The sequence below is a fragment of the Poecilia latipinna genome, unplaced genomic scaffold (assembly GCF_001443285.1).
Source record: "Poecilia latipinna isolate Pla-1442-1.1 unplaced genomic scaffold, P_latipinna-1.0 Scaffold852, whole genome shotgun sequence".
Lineage (NCBI taxonomy): Eukaryota > Metazoa > Chordata > Actinopteri > Cyprinodontiformes > Poeciliidae > Poecilia > Poecilia latipinna.
In genome coordinates this window covers 442,791-462,666 of record NW_015113468.1, presented here as the reverse complement: position 1 = coordinate 462,666, position 19,876 = coordinate 442,791, and positions in this window count along the sequence as shown.

Here is a 19,876-nt window from a genome sequence, read left to right as displayed (position 1 = left end):
TCTGTGTCAACTCCATCAGATGGACTTTTTATTGTTTTTTGTTTAAAATAATATTTGTTTTGTTTCTTGAGAAGCAAAAGTTCCAACATCAGAGGCCTCAGAGTTAAAAAAATAAAGATAATTTCTGTTGTAGGGAACAGTGACACAGGACAGCTGACATGACAACAGACTGAACAAGGCTGAAGAAGCTGAATCACAGAGCTTGACTGCACTAAGGTGAGGACGACAACTTCTAATCCAGGCTGCAACAGAAGGAAAGTTTTACTCTTGGTGTCACCCTTGTGGGCACACACACACACACACACACACACACACACACACACACACACACACACAGAGGAAGTGGACCATTAAAACCAACTGAATGTCAGCTGGGAAAGTAGAAATTTAAGGACAACCACAGGGTTCATCTATGCACAACCACAGTGACAGTGATGCAAAAGATGTCCTTGTGTTCCTTTAAAAAAATACAAAATAGTAAACACACATTGCATCTGAAGGAATAAAATATGCACTCATCATTAAGCAGAAACCCCATGTGTACTGTCCAATTAACTGTCTCTGTGTATGAATGTGTCTGCATGTATCAGGGAACAGTAAATGTCAAGTTGAATGTATGTGTTGCACCTTCTTTGCCAATGTAAGTGAATGGCATTACCTTTATAAAATGTGGCATCTCTGCCTTACTTACATTTTTTAGTGTTGCCTACATGCTAAAATAAACTGTTTGGCAGAATTAGTGAAACAGCAGGCCAGATTAGCTTTAGACATAGAACATATCAATCAACATATCAAACATCAGGCAGAATAGGACTTCAGGGATCCAAGCCTCTATCACATTTGAGGAGACCTAGAGAAGGTGAGCCCTCTCCTGTTAATGTCCAGATCATCTGGGGGTTGTATAGGCTGTCCAGTCAAGATTGACTCATGATTGCTATTGCTAAAACCTTTACAAGACCAACTGATTTTAGTGATGTAGTAGGTGTGAAATATTGCATGAAACGTTGTCCTACATGACTGGCTTTATTTTCTCTTTATGACACTCAAATTTACATGTGGATCACCAAAATTGTCTCCAAGTGTATTTTGGGTAAAACTTGTCACCAACCACCCACCACCATCTTAATCAGTCACTTGTCAACAGATTGCAAAGTTGAAGCATTTTTACAGACTAAGTTAACATGAGTAGCTCTTCGTATTTGCATAAAAGTGGATCGACAAAGCTGAAAGGAAAAAAGAGAGCAAGAAGCAAGTTACAAAAACTGGACACATATTTTGTTTGTCTGATGAACCCGACTTGTTTGTTGGCAGCGATTCAAGCCCACAAAAACTGTCAGCACAGCCAGTGAGTCAAGTTAAGTACTGATAGCAATACTAGCAATCATTATTCACAATGTGTGAGTTAGTTGTAAACTATTGGTGATTGTAAATTCCAGTAGCTTATGTCCCCTTTCTTCTCCTTTAGCGATACAGCGGTGATATCAGGGACTAAAGTCCAAGTTATAGTTACACTTATGAAGTTTGTGTTGAGTGTGTGAGAACCAAGAGAGCGCTATGGCGTATATAGTTAAGGCTTATGTTGGTTGGAACCACCTGCAAGAACATCTTCCAAATCGTCCAGTTTTGTGAACGGTGATGATTCGCGCTGATCCACAAAGGTCCAGAGGTGCACGAGGCTGGGACAAACTGTATATGCAGCAGGGTTGGCGTGCCCTGGCTCAATGCATCAACTATAAACCCAGCTTCAGCAGTTGGTAGCTGCTCCAGCCTCTGAGTTGAAATAGATAAAATGGATGTCAAAATGATCCATTCGCTATCTGCTATCACAAAAGTGGTGCTTGATGACAGGTAGGGATCAGGTGACTACAGGGTTCCAAGAAGAAGATCCACCCTTACCAGCTGTTCTTTGCTCACATCAGTCCGTTCATGTCATGAGCTCCAGTATCCTCTGATCTTCAGTCTTTCCTCACTTTTCGGGTTGCCACCCGACCCTTAAAATATGGAACTGTCCCGTAATTGGCTGTTAAATGTAGCGTCCCGTATTGAACCTATACAAGACGTAATTTGTTCCGTATTTTACAAATGTGGATGTGTAATAATAAAGAAGTGGTCCCCGAGTAATTTATATAGTAGGCTGCCCCAGTCATTGTTTGACTCACAGTGTTAGTGTTGCGATATTGTGCCCAACTGCTTTCTGGGTAACACACACACTAACCGAAACGCTGCCACCACAGCAGCCCACCCCACTTTACACATACAGGGACTGGTCCCTTATTTTAATTTCTGAAAGTTGGCAACCCTACTCACTTTAGGTGGCATAAGTGTTCCCTGCCTTTTCTCTGTCCCATCCAAATTACTTCTCCAATCAGTCTGTAACACTGATTCTTTTCTCAATTCGCTGTTAGCACTCCAGGTGTTCCTGGAGCAAACTGCATTCTTCTTTCTAGACATTGCCAGCTCATTACTGCATTTGTGTCTAGACAGGTTGCAACATGAACTTCTCTGTCAGTAATATGTGCATCTTCCCCTACACTGACGCATGGAATACACTCCTGATCAAAATCTTAAGACCAGTCAAAAAATTGCAAGAATTTGCATTTTGCACTATTGGATCTTAACTATAACTATAACTATAACTATCTGGAGCCAGTTGAGGTGGCTTGGGCATCTGGTCAGGATGCCTCCTGGACGCCTCCCTGGTGAGGGGTTCTGGGCACGTTCCACTGGGAGGAGGACCCGGAGAAGACCCAGGACACGCTGGAGGGACTTTGTCTCTCAGCTGGCCTGGGAACGCCTTGGGGTTCCTCTGGAGGAGCTGGAAGAAGTGGCTGAGGAAAGGAAAGTCTGGACCTCCCTTCTTAGGCTGCTGCCCCCGCGATCCAACCCTGGATAAGCGGAAGAAAATGGATGGATGGAACAATAATTTGATTTGGTTATGAACAACCATTAATAAGGGCCAGGTGTAACCGTTAATAGAGTTTGTAATTTTAATCAAAATGAACAAGTTGGGGTTCCACCAGGATTTTATAGACAAACTGCTCTCAAGCTGTCAATTATTTTATGAATACCAGCCTGGTGAGGTGTGGCATTGTTCAACAACACACTTAGCAAGTTCACACACTAGCATCCTCAAACAGAAAGCAATACACACATAGACAAAGTAAACACAAAGAACTTCTTATTTCTGCAACAGAATTTATTAAGTGAACTCTTCAACTTCCAGTTGAAATACTTGTGAATAAACTCCTTAACTAGGCCAGTAATATTCATGTAAGATATAAAGTAAAAGTGAAAAAGGATAAGAAAAATGTATAAATTATGAAATAATTATAGTAAAAGAAGAATAAAAATTAATGAAATAACAATGCAGTCATATCAAAGTTAATCTTGGATATGCATATGTCAGAATCAAAGTGTGTTTTATGGAATTGAGAATGTGAAAAAATTAGCTTCAAAACGAACAAAGAACATTTGATACGAGGTCAAACCAGTTGACAATGTTAACCAGCAGGGAAAATAAAACATTAGGAGACAATGTATTTCTAATGCTCTGTTAACCAGCCATCACAGTGACAGGTAGAAAGGAGCTCAGGTACATTGAATCCACATCATGTCATCACACTGCGATGACAAAATCCACTGACTGTGACCCCAGTAATTACATGAAATAGAAACAATGAAATTAAAGGATTGCACTTAAAATATGAGTTTTCTCCTGGTCTACAAGGACCTTAACTGTGCACTGGAGTATGAATGAGAGTAATTCTGCAATATCTGTAAGAATCCTGTCTTATTATCTGCATGGTTTCTCCCTGAAACTCAGTAAGTTGCGAGGAATAAGTTCAAGCTTACTTTGATACACAGACATGGATTAGTTGGTAATTATCTGCATGCAGCAGCATTTTTCAACTTACTTGGTTTGTTTGGAAGAAAACATTTTTCCTTTCGGCTCTGGCTAGTTGCTGAACATGACAAAGTCATTCAGCTCAGCAAGCAGCAGATCTTCCTTCGTTAATCAGATCAGAAGGTGCGTTCAGTGTGATGGCTCCCATAGCATGGAATTAGCTCCAGTCTGAACTCACGATGTTGGATCTTATTTCATTGGAATTTTTTCAAGTGGGTCCTTAAAACATCCAATGTGATTCTATCAATCAGGACGGTTGCTGAGTCAACTCCACCCTCCTCATCATGCCGTGGTCTGATCGCTGGGACTTATCTTTTAACAGTCTCATTTATTTTCAGTTCTGTATTAACTCCACCTCTATCATATTTAGTATCTTATTATGACAAATATAAGTAGTTTAATGTTTTTCTGTTTGCTTTATAAGTCAGTAAAAATAGTACAAGAAAACATTTAAACCTCCAAAATTACCAATAAGCCTAATGTGGAGGTTTTTGGACTACAGCAAGAGGCCGGCCATATCTGAAGTAGTTCCATGCAAGCACAGGGAGAACATGCACAGTCCAAATGGAAAGGCCCCCTCAAGGTTTGGACACACAATCTTCTCTAACTGTTGCAGCTCTACCAGCCCTAATCCTAGACTCACAAATGTCTCATTAGAGCTAACTTATAATTTCTAGAAGGCCTAGTGGTCCCAACAAGAACAACTGCCTACACATTGACAAATAGTACACCTGTCACCATTAAGTGCTCTCAGAAAATATGTTGTAAGTTGCACAGAATTAAACAAAGTAACATGACTTGTGTTTCTGACATGTTAAAATTAATTTAGAAAAATGTTTGATAGGAGTGTCACTTGCTTATAAAATCTAACTGCTAACTGGAGAACACTGAAGAACAGAGATATTTTCTGTATCCAATTTTTTCTTGTTTATCGTTATGAGAAAGATGGATGACTTGGTGTCTTGAATAATAAGCTTACTCTATTTAGCTTTTAGTGACTGACAAACAGCTAGTTCTACAAGAAGAGAACCCCTAATGGGCTTACATCTAAATAGTGAGACGATAATTAATTCATCTGATTCAGGTGTGTTGGACCAGGGACTTACCTAAAGGCTGAACACTGGTCCTCAACACCTAGAGTTGGAGACTCCTTTGGCCTATTAAGCCCAAACCTTTTGTCCATGATGCCACATATGTGGTGCACATCGCTGCAAAAACAACATGCTGATAATGGAAGATGATTGTAGTTGTATCTGCTCTGAATTATTTCTCTTCTTGTAGAACTGGCTGTTTGTCAATCACTAAAAATCTCAGTCAGTTCTTTGGTCCCAAACCTCGTGTATTTATTCCTCCTGAGACCCAAACTTTTGCTTAGTTTGCATTTTTTTTATTCTCCAAGTTATATGGGATTTGTTGGAGCTTATAAGTTTAATAACAAAACCCCGTTATGGTACAGAAAGTATTTATTTTATTTTATTTTTTTTTAAAAAGTACATCCCCATATGAGGACAGTCGGTTTATCTTTGCATCTACAAAAATTCTTGCTTTTAAGCTGTTTTCAATGATCCCAGATATATCTAAGCAAAATGTGTGACCAAATATCACTTATAATAAATATTTAGATTTGTAAAAAATTACAAATATTTTCAGGTTAAGCCAAAGTCATGGCACAATTAATAGGGAAATATAGTCCCAAAGTCCCCAAATTAGTACTTCACCTTTACTGACATGGAACTTTACTGCAATTGCAAAAATGTATCAAATTTGCATGCCTTATGAAACTAAATACATGAATGTACATGAGTACACTAGTTTCAAGTGTGAAATATGATTTGGCTTTTAATATCTGCCATTTTCTGCAAGAGTTGTCTTTCCGGTGGGATCACCACCATCTTGTTTTCACTAAAATGCATGTTACATTGTCATGGAACCACTAGAGCAGGGGTCACCAACCTTTTTGAGACTGGGAGCTACTTCATGGGTACAGAGTAACACGAAGGGCTACTTGTTTGATACAGACATACATTTTCTTAGCTCACTCTTAATAACAATAATACATATGTACACATGATTACATGCGGTATGATCATATTAATGTTAGGGATTACTCACTATAGTTGTCAGTAATGATTTACCATGGCAGATATAGTTAATTGCTATTATGTGATCAGAAGTTCTTAGTTCAGAGTTTTAAGTTTGAGTCCCTTTTCTGTGTGATTCTAAATTTCCTCCAAGTGACAGTATGGATTATTGCAGCAGCAGCTGTATACACTTTGAGTTCCTTGAGATTTTCCTTTTAAATAAAAAAGAAAAGAATAATTATTGTATATTTTATTATCTAACCCTCTTTACTATTAAAATTGTGGAGAAAAAAACATTTTGTGTCAAAGCATCTTGTACGTAGTGCACATCAGTGTGAGTCTGTGGGGGTGGGCAGCAAAAGGCTAAATCATATTGGTCAGTTTACTTTTGTTAATTTGGCGCTTTTTCTCTGAGCTAAAAATGAATGAGCTCCTCCCGTTGTCCTAAGATCCGCCTGAGCTTTTTACCCTGCGCGGTTCTGACGGTCGCTGGTTTATTAGCCTTTTTGTGGTTTCGCGAACTGAAAAGCTGACGGGTCAACCGTCAAAAAAAAAAAAAAAAAAAAAAAATAAGAAAAGTTGGAGAGTAGCACAAAACTATCACTGTCTGCACCTAACCAGCACAAACCTAAACCACAAAAGCAGCGGACTTTTTTTAAAATTTTTTACAAACGATGCTAAATAATAGACATGAAAGCAAAGCCTACCCGTCTGATCCAGACGGGGATGTTGATTCCCAGGTTCAGGTGGTGTCAGACATCCAGAGGAGGAGAAAGTGATGCAACGTTGTTTGCTTAATTTTTACTCTTTTGGGGACTAGATTAAATTGTTTAGGTTTCTGAGACGCTCAGTAGATGTGACCCGCCAGAACCGCACACGGTATAAAGCTCAGCCGGGATCCAAATGACCGCTGTTAGAACCAGAGTGGGATCAAACTCCGCTCATTCATTTTTAGCTTACAGAAAAAGCGCCAAGCCACCAAATAAACATAAATTGACCAGTGACATTTAGCTTTGACTGCCCACCGCCATAGACTGGCTACTACAAGACGTTTTGAAAAAAAGAGGGTTTTTCTCTGCACAATTTTGCTAATAGTAAAGAGGGTTAGATAATGAAAAATCCATATTATTCTTTTCTTTTTTTTTTTTAAAGTGGGTACAAAACATTTCATTGAATATTTTTTTGGCAGCGCTCCCTAATAACAATGGCTATTTTTAGAACTTGCTTGCGGGCACCGTGTTGGTGACCCCTGCACTAGAGGATGCTGGTAGTGTCTACTCATGAGCCAATGGGTCCGACTTGAAAAAAGGTGAAGTATCATGGTCAGAAAGGCAAAAATGTAACGTCCACATATGAGGACACATGGACATGAAGATGTTTTTATTTCAGCGTCAGCTAGTTCAGGTATATACACAAAAAGACAAAAGAATGGCTTTATGAAGAAAAGTAATGTTTTTAAATGGCAGAGTTGATTATTTTTAAATATATAAAATAGAAAAAATATTGGTAATCATACGTGATCTAAAAGAAGAAATGTTTAGTTAAACCTCAGACATTGAGGAAAACAGCGTTGTTAGGTTTGTTTAAGCAGCATACGTATCTGGTACAATCTAGTTTCAGACAGTCATTTCTACGTGATGATTTGCAGCTGATTGTGGAAGCCTCTCTGGCCAAGTGACAAAGAGCTTTTCTATATTACTCTTTTAATTATGCACATTGATTCCCCCCAGCAGCAGTTGCCTTGTTTCGTTCCTGACTGTAATACATTTGTGTCTGCTGCATTGATGAATGTATCGTAATTTTAATCTATGCAAGGCAACATCCATCTGACTAATGCAGGACTCTGAGATAAATCACTACAGTCCTGCCCTGAGAGCTACCAGCCATTTCTCTCTCCCTTCCTCTGGCACTGTCAGTACTTGGTCTATTGAGTACATTTTTCTTTATCCACTTTGCTTTCCTTCATTTTCTACAAGGCTTCGCTCAAGCTTTGACCCATCTCATTTGATTTGCTGTGTTGTAGCTCTCCGCTGTGTGATGTTTTTCCTGTTCAATTGAATCATGTGTTAAACGAATAAAATGTTTTCCAGGAGAACAACATCCTGATTCTAGTAGTGTTTTTTTGGTGCCTTTTGTAGTCTCACATCTTGGTCAAATGTTTCCAAAAACTGTAAAAATTCTTTATAGCAAAAACTGCTGTTAACTCCCCCGATCACAAAGTTTCCTCCACATATGAACGCCTTGTATGTGCCAGAACAGTGTGTTCCTCTCATGAACCTGGGTTGGCTTTTCCAGTGTATGTTCCCCATGTAGCTGTTAAATGTTCGCTGCTTCTGCTGTGCCTGGCACGTAGGGCAACAGATGATAAAGATACTCACTTCCAGAAACATCAGGGGGATGTGCAATGTTTGAATAAAAATTTCTTTGTGCAGCATCACCTAAACAAAACTCTTTAAAGTAAAAGTGCCGTCCAGTGCAATTCCACTTGAATAAATTCTCGTTTCCAGCTCAGTCTGGGGTTTCTCCCCTTGCCTTGGATTGTCTCCAGTACATTTTTTAACCCATCTATCTGCGCACAGAAGGAGAGGTTGTGAACGATAACGGCAATTTTCTGTGTTGCTTTACAATTGTTGTCTGCCTGTAGTTTTAACAATGGCAGCAGAGGAAGTGAAGGAAACTGTTCAGTCAGGGTTGGTCACGCTTACAAATATTGAATATAAAACATCTGCCTCATTGAGATCAGCCGGATGAAGAGAAGTGAAGTACGCTGGCTGCCAGTTGTAAATTATTTCATGAACCTAATTTTAAATAGTTTAAATAGTTAGAATAATGTCTTCTTGCCTGCATTCTGAAGGGAACATGCGCCCTAGAGTGGCTGCTGACAGAATGTGACATCGACTGATAATCCAACAGTTGTGTCTGAATTCAGGGGCTACATCTTTCCAAGGCCGGATTTGTAGACTGCTTATGTCAAAGCCTGTCTTCCAAATGTGGCCAACAGGTACATACTTCTTTCCCCAAGATTTGAAGGATGGGTCTGGTGTATCCTTCACGTCCCACCCTATCCCATAATTCATTGCGGGCCCAAACTGGGTGTTCAGGCGAAGCGGCAATGGCGGTGAAGAGCGGCAAATTATTTAGCTACATTTAGAGACACAACATGACTTTTTACAATGTTTGAGTGTAGCTGTGTAAGTCTCAAATATCTGCTTGGCTCATCAATAAATAACCCAATTTCATTATTGCTCCAACATTTTCGGATATATCTGCTCCCGCTGCATTAACAGCCAGCTCTCCTTGCCAACTGGTCGGCACTCCAGGTTCGGGTTACCGGGAGAGAACGCCTGACTCCCGGCACATTGTTTTAAAAACTCCCTCCAGCTTTCCCCAATGAGTTGAAGTTAAACACTGATATCATTTAGTCAGTCTTGCAGCTTGGTTTAACAAAGTATTTCATTTCTTTCTGAGCAAATCAGTTTTTGACTGAGCAAAACAATTTCTCAGATTCAAAACAGAGCAAAATAGATCACAACGAGTAGTTAACGTCCTAAATAAGCTGGAACAGACGAGGCATCTCCAAAAAAAATATGATCCATATTATCTTGGTAAAAAAGACTTCTCTTATAATGTTGAGGATTTACCCAGAGTCGAGGTGATCCACATAACTAATTATCAGGAGCTGTAGAGTTCATATTATAAGAACCAGAAGAAAGATTTCAAAAGCCTGGAAACGTACAATTTTTTAGCTGGTTTTCATCCAGATTTAAGGTGTAAAATTTGTCAGTGGTGGCCGTGTTGTGGCACGGGATATCTGGTTCCGGATATCCATGGACTGGGTATTCCTTGCCTATGGAGGTAGGTAGGTCTCTGGTTAGCAGGGGGAGCAGGGCACATCCAGACTGGATGGTGCCTTGGTTCTCCACAAGAACCAGAAGAATCCTTGGTGTGGATGGTACTCACCAGGGTGCTCAAGTGCTCTTCCAGGGCACAGGTGACCTTACCCCCATATAGTAAGTACATGAGTGCAGTCTCCGGAGGTTGGTCTAGTAACTCTCCCAATCACACTCGCGCTAGTTATAGGTTCCCTCCCTGTGATGGTTCAGTAGGCAACTGCACAACCTTGCTCTACTGAGTTCCCTGTCAGAGCCACCAAAGTGGGTGCAGGGGGACTTGTTTTGAGGTGTTTATTGTCTCTCTTTGACGGGGACTCCGTTCCTAGTCCCCACCGTCACCCATAGATATGCGCTTGGATAACTGATTGTCCACCATCTCTGTCCTCCTAGGACATTGCCAACTCCCCAGTCATACTCTTAAGCCAAGGGACTGACCCGACATTTTGAGTGATCCATCAATGTGATATTCATTAAACAGACATACTTGTTTGTGTCAACAAACTTTATTTATAACTTCAGGCAATGATTGTACATTTGACAATAACAACAGGCACTTCTTGCTTGTGCAGTTCACTGAGACAGCATGCTCTTCTTGAACGTCTTGACCATCCCTACTGTTCACTGCAGTATCTTCACGGAGAATGTCTTGGCAACTGTTTTGCATCAGTGTTTTGACATTCCAAGTTTCATCAAAACTTCTGTGCTCCCTTGGTACCACTTGACCCTGGCTCCCATGGAAAAACCATAGGTGTGTACCTCTTCCAGACTGAAAGTTACAGAAATTATTTGGGCAAACTTGCTTTACTTGTTCGTTTTCCTTCTTGCCTTTCTGGAGAGGGTTGCAGATTTTAATTCAAAACAGATTGCGACATCCACCACCAAGCCGGTGCCATCTTTACTCATGATCAGATCAGGGACAGCTGTCCCAAGATTTTCGTCTGATATTCTCATCTCCTGCTTGACATCCCAACCAAGGAGTCTTGTTTCTGCAGCCAGCAGGTTGCATATCTGGTTATTGTACGCCATTCTGTTTTTCTGTAGTTTTTCACACTGGCTTATCACGTGATAGGCCTTCCCATCCTTTTTGGCACAGTCTGCATGTAGAGTCACTTTTGGTTCCTCCGTTTAGGGTTGTCAAGGTGATCACAGTGTTGGACCTTCACTGGATTGCCAGAATGAATTCTGACTGGTTGAGCCACTTGTGATCTTTGGTCCAACTGTTGCTTATCAGATCATTTCTGAATGAGGCAATACCTCGGCCTTGAGACCTCTGGGAGTGCCACTTGTGGAATTCCGATGCTCTCCACTCGTTTTCTATCCAACTGTCTGTCTGAGGGAAGACATGGTCTGAGTCTCACCAGTGGTATGCTCAAATGAATACTATGCCGTGAAATTGGAGACCCACTTGGTACACCTACCATTATCCACTGGTGCTTATCTGAAACACAAGCAAAAGCCTGCAAGGAAAGTGGGTAAGAGAACAAAATACAAAAACCTCCAAAGGTTGTTTGATCTTGACAAATCAGCGGGTGCATTAATGGTTCTTGACAGTAAGGTAATGAGGGCATGTAAACTCAAAAAACAGTGTGTGGAAGACATATACAACTGTATATGTCTTCCACATATACAGTTGTACAAAGTTGTACAAACTTGTCAGGAGGATTCTGACAAGTTTGTACAACTTGGACTCTTTGGCTCCCTCCAAGAAGCTGATAATGAGCCTCTTCTTACCCCGATTTCTCCCAAAGAAGTTCTGGCTGCACTGAGTGGAATGAAACAGACGGCACTAGGCCCAGATGGTGTCAAAAGTCCCACCTCCTCAAGTGGGCCAAAGATGGAAAGCTCCTTGCTTGTCTGTTCAACTCGATACTGTACAATGGCAAACTACCCAAGCACCTCAAGGGGAGCTGCACTACCCTGGTTCCCAAAAGTTCGGATGAGGAAAAACTCAAATCGATTGAGAATTGGAGCCCTATCACATTGAGTTCTGTCACACTAAGGATTTTCTCAAAACTCGTTTGTGCTAGGCTTAATGAAGCATATCCCATCCACCCATCCCAGAGAGACTTCATTAAGGGTGACAACTGCAGTACAAATCTCATGATCATTGATGGTATCATCAAAAGGGCCTAGCTCTAGTGTTTATTGAGCTGGCCAAAGCGTTTGACTGTATCTCATAAGCACATTGCTAAAGTGCTTGTGGCGAGAAAGGTCAACGTTGGTATATGTCGTCTCATCTCAAACTCTTACCACAAAACATATACCAAGGTGCGGACAAGGAACAGAGAAACTGAAAAGATCCCACTTAAGGTGGGAGTCAAACAGTGAGACCTACTGTCCCCTTGTTGTTTAACCTGTCCATAGATCTCCTTCTGACTTTCCTTGACAAAAGGGGACAGGATATAAGGTGTGTAGTCAAACAATAACATCTCTGGCTTATGCTGATGACTTGGTCATCGTGAGCAACTCCCGGAATGAGATGGTCACCAATCTGAGGATTTTCAAAGAGTTCCTCAAGAATACTGGTCTTGAAGTGAAGATTCACAAATGTAGTGGATTCTTCCTAAACAAAAAAAAGAGATCCACGACTGTGAATAACTGTGATCCCTGGAAGATAAAATCTGTCCCGATCTCAATGCTGGACCTAAAACAGACCACAAAATATCTGGGTGTGGACGTGGGTCCTGCTAATGGGATTGCCCCCTCGGATACAAAAGGAAGCATGCACAAGATCCTTGATTGCATCAGTAAAGCACCTCTTAAGCCTACCCAACGGTTCACCATGCTTACAACTTATGGCATTCCCAGAGTCCTGTGTGGGTGGGGGATGAGCATGGTCAGCATTGCCAACCTGAGATATGCTGATCAGATAACAAGAAATGCGGTCAAGACATGGCTGCACCTCAAACCATCAACTACAGATGGAGTCCTCTACTCCAAGAAAAGAGATTGTGGTCTTGGGTTGCCAAAGCTGGAGAAGCAGATCCCCACCATGCAGCTGAAACGGTGGAGTAAAATGCTTCCTGATCGGGGTGCTCTATCCAGGTCTCCTGGTAGGAGGTGTAGCCATTGCTAGAAATAGGGCTATTATTTCACTGCTGCTTATCTGTTGAGGACAAACAAGGTTAGGCATGTTGCATGGCTGTTGATAGTGCACTGATGCAACAGATTGTACAAAGCAAGCTCAGATTATTTTAATATGTCTGTCAATTCCTTGATGTTTCTTATTGCAAATTGTGTGTCCATTTTATCATGCTACACAATTTGCCCACTTCCAGCATAGAAGTGCTGTTTACCTGCGCTTCATTGAATTTCTTCGCTTGCATTTACTTCTTGCCCTCCATCTGCATTGGGTGACATTGATCTGAAACCCAGCAATAGCATAATGTAAAGCTCAAAAAAATTTATTATACATGATACTCCCCCTTTAAGGCAGACAAGGTTTGTAGACAATCACACATAGCTGCGCAACTGTGTGTGTAATTATTATTAAATAATGTCAGCTTTGGCACTGCTGGAGGACAATAAAAGGATTCAGAGTGAGCGCGTTTAGAGATCAGTCTGACCTGCTGGCGCATGATGACGGATTTGTCAAGTCACTTCAGATTTCCCTGGACCATCATAATTTCAGGGATGGAAACATATTGTCTCCTGTCTTAATATAGCATGAACTTCACTTTTTTTTGTCACTAATGGCTTTTATTTTTAAAGAAATCCAACAGAAAGGGGATGGAAAGAAGGTGGGTGGGGGAGGACATGGAACCAAGGAGCCACGTAGCAGAGTTGTAGTCAAGACCAAGTCAAGACCAGCACCCCGCGCTACGAGACATAAAAAAATTAAGTTTTATCTATCAAAATTGCTTCTCAAATTGATCTGAAAGATCCACATTCCCATAAAACACCAAGATATTAAATACTTAGAGCTGAAATAAATTTAATCAGTAAACATCCGTCCAGAAGAATCGGATCGTTCCTGAATGTCATATCAATGCAGATTTTGGTGACAACTTTTTTTCATCGTAGATGCAACATATGTGTCTCTATCAGTACAGCTAGCTTTGCTAGCATCACGTCCACAGATCTTACCTTTCTTTAAGTTTTCCTTCCAAGTGACGCTAAAAGTTGTACAAGTACAAGTACTTCGTTACCACTGGTAATAATTGATCTCCCCTCTCAGACAGGTGGTTATTCAGCACTTGGTGGGAGTTTTTACAATTTTGATGATCAACCCAAGATCATCAAAATCACAAAAAGTAAAGGCTCAAAATATGTATTGTTTGTCTAATTAAATTATATAAAATGAGTTTACCTTTTCCAAAATGACATATATATATCATTTACCTGGTTAAGTTTAATATTTTGCGTAAATTTGGAATTTGAATCCATTTGCAGTCTGCTAGAGCAGCAACATTTTAATCAATGATATTTAAAAATAACCATAAAACTGGAGGGAGGAAACCTTTTATGCCTTCAATTTGTCTGGAATTGAAGAACTGATTTTTGACACCAGAAAGTTGGGAAACAGAAAAGTTTGAGCAATGCCTTTGTCTTGGGCAAAAGCTATTGCACTTAGCCATGACAGCAAAGTATAATATTTACAGAGAGACTCTTCAGTATGGTCTCTACGTTTAGTAAATTTGATTATTCTTCACACTTAAAGTCTGTGAGGCCCTTGAGGTTTTTGCCTGACTGGCGACTAGTGTTATATCATTTTACAAGCCTTGGACAATGCTGGACACTGTACATTAGCTGCCTGTCTATAGACCTCATGCATTTCTCATTCAACTGAATAATCAGAATTCCTTTCTCTTTTCCTGAATATTTAAATCAACAAATTTCTACTAAAGAAACTAGAACCATATTTTCATTAGACCTCCTTTTCCTTCAAGGAAGATTCAGCAGGGACCTCAGTTAGATTTTAGTGAGCAGTGTAACATCAATTTGTCTGGCTGCATTTTCCCTAGAGGACCTATTTCATTATGGCTTTAGCTGCCTTATTTCCGCTTAAAACTACCTCTCTCACAACAATCATCTCTGAATTTCTCAGAGGAACACACCATGATCTGTGTGTATATATCCTGTTAGTGTGTGTGGTAAAGGGAATTCCCAAGAAAGTGGTATTTCTCCACCTCACTGAACAAGAATAATGAGTTACTGGTCCATTGAGGGTGGGACGATTCCTTGCTTCTCTTCTCTCTCCTGCCGTTATTGCCAATTACTAGCAAGTAAAATGAATTTAATGTATCCTTTAAAGCAACAATACTCAAAATAACTTTGTAATAACTTACTCAGTTAGAGGACATAAGTTATAATTTTAAGAGCTACTACAAGTCAGTGATTGTCAGTAGGATGGACTGACTAATAATCTGTTCAAAGTACAAAAAAATGTTTTACTCCATGTTGATGTTCTAAGCTTCCATATACATACACACACACACATATTATATATATATATATATATATATATATATATATATATATATATATATATACACACACACACACACACACACACACACACACTTGCATTACATTTCATTGGTCAGTGTTTTATCACAGACCTGTCATGATATGGTTTGTGGTGGTGAGTATGAACGCAGGCAGGACCCAGATTGAGAGGTGATGATGATAAGTTTAATAGTAGTAGCTCAAATCAGTCCATCAGTCCAGTCCAGGCGGCACAGCAGAGAACTTAAGCAAAAAGCTTAAACTGGTAGCAACTGACACTAAAAGACTGACAATGAGAGCTAAGCCGACCAGGACTATACAGTTCAACTGGAAAGGCTAACAAACAGACTGACATACGACGCAACAGCAACGACAAGGATCTGACCAAGAACAGAGACAACAGGTGGGCTTAAATACACAGGGAGTAATCAGGGGAACTAGACACACCTGGGAAGCAATCAACAGGGAGCAGACAGGACAACACAGAGACTCACAGGATCACGATAAACACAGAAAAACTCAAATCCTAACAAAAACAAAGGAATGAAACAAACAAACCAACAAAAAAGGCACAGCGCTACTTGCGGTTCTGGAGCAGCAGTTTGCAGACCTCTGCTCTAGCAGCTTAATTTTTATTTCATTATTATTCTTTATTATTATTATTATCATCATAATTATTATTATTCCATTGTTATTACTTTGTAATGGTAAAACGGTGAAGGTATGAACTGTCTAGAATGATCCACGGTCCCTTCCGCTTTAAATTAGGTTCTTACTGTATATTGTAACATAAATTGTGTAACAGATTTATTTTTTCAATTTTAGTTGGGGCAGAGATATTACGTAAACTTTAGTTTACATGTGGGAGGTACAGCTCCAAGTTGACAGCGATTTTTCATGGCACCTACATCAGCCCGCTTGGTCAATGTAAATAATCAGGACAATCAAAAAGATCTATAAACTCAGTTATGTTATGTTGCAAGTCTTAACCCTTGTGTTTAGAAATAGGGTCCAACCGACCCCTCACATGTAAAACTTGTATCATTTGCCACAGTCCTCTACGTTTGTCTGAGTCCTCGCACGAACTAGGGTTAAATACATGTCACAAAACATTCTTTAGTACTATGTATTTTAATAGTGTTCTAAAACAATTGAAGTAAGTCTTGACACTCATCCCTAGACGAGAAACTGAAAGTATTGTGACCTCCAGCATGAATCTTACTGCAGGGTTGTCAGTATTCCTGCATACTGCAGCGCCTCCTGCAGTCCTGCCATGTTTTCTTCTATGTCCTTCTGAAAAACGTTGTGTCTGAAGCAAGGACTGTTAGTTTCATGATGTCGTGCTGCATTCATTCTGCTGCTCTCCTTTTGCTGTATAATAATCCATCAGTACTTTGTACATGAACTCTGGAGAATGTTTGCAGCTGCAGGGCAGTGTCCCAAGTGGAGAGCTCTCTTTTTTTCTTGTTGCATTTAGAGTCAAAGTTAAGCATCCTCCTTGTCGGGTTCTTCAAATGTTGTGATTGCTTCTGATATGTTGCATTGCAGCGCCTCTGAGCAAGCCTTTGTGTAGACTTTGCCATAGCAATGCACTATGAAAGCCAGTATTCAATTTGTGATCAAGGTGTTAAACTTGGTTCATCTTTGATCAATAACAGAAACCAAACTGCTTAAATAGGTAGCCATGCTTTACCCAACTTATTGGCTGAAATCCACAACAACAAATGTGCTTATTCAAAGAGCATATGTTAATCTGCTGTGTGTTTCACCTCCCCAAAGCAGCAAGGAGTTACTAGCTCAAATTACTCTGTAAAACAAGCTGAATTTAAACACAAAGTTTATTTTAAAACCTCCAAAACCGCTATTTAAAGCATGGGATGACCTCTTTATAACTTCAATTTACTATTTTATCAGAAATTTGTGTTTTTTCTGTTGACATGTTTATTCATCTCCCTTGACCAGTCACTAGTAGTAATACTAATATTAATTTTATCTAATTACATAATAGTATCTAAACAAATTACCCCAAGTGTACAAAATAGGGTTTTTTTAAATTGTTTATTCCAGCTTAACTTTTGTAAATCATGCAGAGAAACATACAATAATAACATCTTAACCAAAGTTGTACTGAGCATCAGCGCATAATGTGATAACCTTAATGCAACACATTTATTACCTGGACATCTTTCAATATAAAACAAGATAAAAAAAAAAAAAACTTCCCTGTTATAGGTCCTCTAGTCAATATTTTCTTCAAACAATGAACTTTTCTACAGTATGAAGTTATGTCTTTGAAGCTGATTAACTGCCCCTAGTGGTCATCAGATGTACACTCACCCCAAGACGAGGAGTGAGTCTTGACTTGGGACTCAACTCTTGGGAATCACAATTTTGATAATTTGTGATTATTTTCACAAATTTGATAATTTATGAGAAATTTGATTATTTCAGTAATATGTTGCGCATAAACAATCCTATGTTAGTTTCATTGACTCGTCTATTGATGTGTTAAACCAGGGGTCCCCAAACTTTTTCCTGTGAGGGCCATATAACTTTTCCCTTCTCTGGTGGGGGGCCGGAGTCAGTTTGTAACAGAAAAAACAAGACGATTGCAGGAGTGTCTAAATGTAAAAATGTATTGTTTTCCAGAAAGCACCATCAAATAATCCTCTCTGGGTTCTTCACAGAACAAATCCAGGAAGGAATATAGTCCATATTTTCCAAAGTATGAGCTGCACCGGACTATAAGTCACAACCCCAAAGTTTTTTGTTTTTTTTTAAAAACCAGAAAACATACGCATATAAGCTGCAGATATTTCTGCTGCTCCAGGTTTTCCTCAACGATGCAGCAGCAGCAGAGGGGGGCGGACACCCAAAATTTGAGTCATAACAGGAAAATTGAATATTCCATTTATTACGGTTGAAAAAGAAAAAGTTGCCAAGTTTAGATTTAACTGAACTGATTACGGTAGTTTACGAACGGTAACTGTAACAGTAAAAGTGCTGATCCTTCGTGTCTGCTACTAGCATGTGCTAAATGAAAATGGATGTCTTCTTCTTCTTCTTCAGATTTCAATGGCAGCTTGCATCCATTATTGTTGCACTACTGCCATCTACTGGATCCTAATATCTATACCTCAAATTCTCATAATTATCCCAGTATTTAAAAAAAAAACTAAAAATCTTCTTTTTCCCCTCAATGCTATTTAACTGATCAACAACATTCTCAAATTTCGATTCACTATTAAAACCTAATTCCGTTTTAATGGGCAATTTCTTCTTTTATTTCCAATTTTGACTTTCAATGATTCACTTCCTGCTAAAGAGCCCCCTGGTGGTTGGAAGAAAAATCCACATATAAGTGGCTTATAGTCCGCAAAATACGGTATATGAAAAAAAATCTGAACGCTCTCTGGTATTGTTCAGGGGGCCGGACCAAATGTGGAGGCGGGCCGGAATTCGGCCCGCGGGCCGTAGTTTGGGGACCACTGTGTTAAACATTTCATCTAAACTAAACTGACTGCAGTCAGTTATTTTTATAATATGGAGAAAGAAAAATTTGTGAAGCCATGCCAAGAGCAGTTGGTTACTTTTTCTTCACGGTGACTTGCTGTGAGTGCATCAGCACTCGATTGAACACATTTACTAGACCATTGACTTTGTCAGCCAAACAATCAGTCATCCCTAACAGATATAATTCATTGTGGTTACATCTCTGGCTCGAAGTTTGAATCACTCTGTTCCCCCACCACTTCAGGTTGCAATGTTCTCAACTATGTATGAGAGCGGTATTTCTGTGTGTGTGTATGTGTGTGAGTGAGAGAGAGAGAGATATATAGTGAGGGAGTATTTGTGGAACTTTAACTAGATCCTCTTATCAAGCTGAATAGATTAATTGCATGTTCAAGCCCAGAGAATGGCATTTGGAGAGGCCACTGCTGGATGAAAAGGGAGCCATTAGGAATTCACTCTCACGTTCATTGACTCAGTAACATACACACTCTCACAGGACTCAACATGCACCAAGGCTCCTTCCACAGCAAACCAATTCAGATTCAGTACAAGAGGAAAATCATGGCTAAAGCACAAGCATATACATAAACACTCACACACAAAGTGTAATGCCTGGCAACTGCAGAACTGAGAGCTTTGGAGAGGGAGAATAAAAGGAGCCACCTGCCTCAATTAGCTTGAGGGTGTAAGGGGAAGAGGACAGAGAGAGGCTGAGGGACGAAAAAGGAGTGAGTGGGTGAAGAGAAGTAGAAACTGTGAGCTGGAGTTTCAGTGGAACAGAACATGCTGTGGAGGATTTGGACATTACCCCTACAGCCGACATGGTCCTGAGGTTTCAATAATGTCTCCTTAGATCTTTTCAGACTGACATTTCTACTAACTCTCAGTACAGCTGGCCCCTTACAGTGGTTTAAAAAAAATACAGTTCAAAAACTGTGGCTGCTAGTGCAGTGGTAATCGACTTTTTTGGGGGCAAAATCAAATACGTAAATGAAAATAGACACCAACATCAGGAGCCTACAAGGTACTTGTTAAGC